Source organism: Peromyscus leucopus, chromosome 2, assembly GCF_004664715.2.
Source record: "Peromyscus leucopus breed LL Stock chromosome 2, UCI_PerLeu_2.1, whole genome shotgun sequence".
In the NCBI taxonomy this organism is placed as follows: domain Eukaryota; kingdom Metazoa; phylum Chordata; class Mammalia; order Rodentia; family Cricetidae; genus Peromyscus; species Peromyscus leucopus.
Genome location: NC_051064.1, coordinates 71,343,109 through 71,346,181, shown reverse-complemented (window position 1 = coordinate 71,346,181; position 3,073 = coordinate 71,343,109). Strand labels below are relative to the sequence as shown.

The window sequence follows — 3,073 nt, the reverse complement described above, 5'->3', positions numbered from 1 at the left end:
ACTGTTCTGTTGCTGTGGAGAGACACCATGACCAAGGCAGCTTATGGAAGAAAGCATTTAATTGGTGACTTTTACAGTTTCAGAGTGTTAGTCTACAATCATCATGGTGGGGAATGTGGGGACAGGCAGGCAGGCATGGGGCTGGAGCAGTAGGTGAGAGCTCACATCTGATTCATAAGTTGCAGGAAGATAGAGCAAGCTGGGACCTGGCTTGGGCTTTGAAATCTGAAAGCCCATCCCCTGTGACACAACTCCTCTGACAAGGCCACACCCTCTCTAACAAGGCCACATCTCCCAATCCTTTCCAAACAATCCACAAACTTGGAAGAAAGTATTTAAATATATGAGCATATTGGGGCCATTCTCGTTCAAGCCATCTCATATACTTAATACACTTTCTACATGCTGTTGCTTAGTTTAGCCTACCTTTTCCTTCCTTGCCCAGAACAACTGGTATTTCATTTCCTCAGATGGGGGCGATCATGCATATTCTTTTCCATAAACTGATTTTATTCTTGTTCCTCCCTGTTTTCCTACTTCTGGAACTAGACGTCAAGGGCAGTGATGTCTATTTTGAAGAGGATGGGAAAACAAAACCAAAAAACTCTAAGCTTGCACACCTAAAGCTGTGGGAAACATATTTTTAACTCATCTTTTTAACATCTATGAAGCACAGTCACAAGTTTGCACTTTCCCCGCTGATGCCATTTCTGTCTTCTCAACACATTAAAAAATATGACATAATAATTGAGATCCAACTTTAAGTTGCTTATTTCTGTAGCACCAAATTGCTTGAGTTATACAGCCCCCATTGAAATGAAACATTAGACATTTTTCCTCACTCTTCCTCTTCCTCTGACTGTGAAATTTTGTTCTGCTAGGCTCAAACCAATCTGTATCATTCATTAACAATTTATAAAGTCACAACATTTGTTACATACTCTTCAGCAATAAAATACTAGCTAAGGATATTCTAGTATTTCCTTATTAATCAGGGTGAACGATCTATGTGAGAACTATGACTTTATAAAAGAGTCACAATAATTATATGATAGTATTTGACCACAAAATGGTCTTTGTCTATTGCTTTCCTTTAAGCAGTTAAAATGAAGTCCAGAGACTTAAAAGCCCACTGTGAGTCAAATAGTAGATGTTATTCTCTGGTATTAAATACTATATGAGAATTAGCAAGGAGAATGAATTAATGCTTGATGAGTGGTGAGAAGTTAGTGACAAGGATGGCTTTATAGTTTTCCAAAACTCACGGAGAAAAGATCAATGAATTCCAGTGTCAGCAAATTGACAGCAAAGTTACCCATCTGCTCACTGTCCTGGGGAGATAACCATGGCCAGAGATTTTGTCAGAACTTTGCTGAAGCTTGTTGGCAACAATTAGGGATGAAACGCCCAGTTCCTTTGACTTCCATTCTTAAAACATTTTATTAAGCTACACTGGTTGTAATATTTTTTTCTTTTCTTTCTTTTTCCTTTCCTTTTCTTTCTTTCCTTCTTTCTTTCTTTCTTTCTTTCTTTCTTTCTTTCTTTCTTTCTTTCTTTCTTTCTTTCTTTCTTTCTTTCTTTCTTTCTTTCTTTTATAAACAGGGTTTCTCCGTGCAGTTTTGGTGCCTGTCCTGGATCTTGCTCTGTAGACCAGGCTGACCTTGAACTCACAGAGATCAGCCTGGCTCTGCCTCCCAAGTGTAGGGATTAAAGGCCTGTGCCACCGCTGCCTGGCACTGGTTGTATTCGTTATCCCACTATGCCTGAGCATCTTGTCAACCTCAACATCGTTACCATGATGCAGTTCACTAGGTAGTGAATTGCAATCACTAAGAAAATAGAGTTTTGCTGGTGGTGGTGGTGCATGCCTTAAATCCCAGTACTCGGAGGTAGAGTCAGGTGGATCTTTGAGTTTGAGGCCAGCCTGGTCTACAAAGCAAAGCAAGTTCCAGGACAGCCAGGGCTGTTACACAGAGAAACCCTGTCTGGGGGGGGGGGAATAAAAATAAATTTTTTTTAAAAAAAGGGGAAAAACAGAAAATAGAGTTTTGAACCTTACATACTGACCTTCAGTGAGTCAGTCTCTGCAAAGGAGCTTTCCAGGAAGTTCTTCATGGGGGGCAAACTGGAAGATGAATGGGAGAAGAAGTGCCTGGGAGAACTCAACTTCACTCTGAACATGGCCAAGGTGCCAGCAGACACTGAGGTGGTTTGTACACTCCCACTGCCTACATCGACTTCTCCAGGCAGAAGCTAGATCCAGGATTGCTGTGGCTGTTCAGAACTGCTACCAAGTGATCAATGGGATCTTCACTGAGGAGATCAGCCCTGGTATGACCAAAGACTAAGGAGCCAGGTGAGTAGTGCTAGGGCACTCAGAGAGAAGGCATATCTTCAGGGAGTCAGAGGAATTGATTGGGCAGAAAGTGATGCATGCCCTAGCAGAGGGGCTTGGAGTGCTCACCTGCATTGGGGAGAAGTTAGATGAAAGGGAAACAGGTACCACTGAGAATGTTGTTTTCTAGCAAATCAAAGTCATCGCAGATATTGTGAAGGAATAGAACAAAGTCATCCTGGCCTATGAACATGCACAGACCATTGGTATTGGCTAGGCTACAACACTTCAACAGGACCAAGAAGTATGAGAAGCTCTGGGGATGACTGAAATCCAACATCTCTGATGTAGTGGCTCAAAGCACCCAACTCATTTACAAAGGTTCCATGACTGGAGCCCCCTGCAAAGAGCTGGCAAGCCAGTCTGGTGTGGATGGCTTCCTTGTGGATGGTACTTCTCTCAAGCTGGAATTTGTGGACATCACCAATGCCAAACAATAAGCACCATCCATCTCCCCTATCCTTCTGCTAAGCCAGGACTAGGTTGCCAAGAAGCTTAGTAACTGCTCCCATCAGTCGCATGCTGCTGATGTTGTGGTCTGCCCCATCTTGTGGCCTAATCTGCACTGTACCTTCTGAACCTTTTATCCCCCCTATAATGGTTGGGACTAGACCAATCTCTTTACCACTTACTACCATGGTTAGAATAAAATGTCACCAAGGTGACTTCCTGGCTGAG

General features: G+C 42.6%; 1 pseudogene; it reads left to right on the top strand.

Annotated features, from left to right (window-relative positions):
* Positions 1–1,759: 1,759 nt before the first annotated feature.
* LOC114686568 lies at positions 1,760–2,835 on the top strand (annotated as a pseudogene).
* The last annotated feature ends 238 nt before the right edge of the window (positions 2,836–3,073 follow it).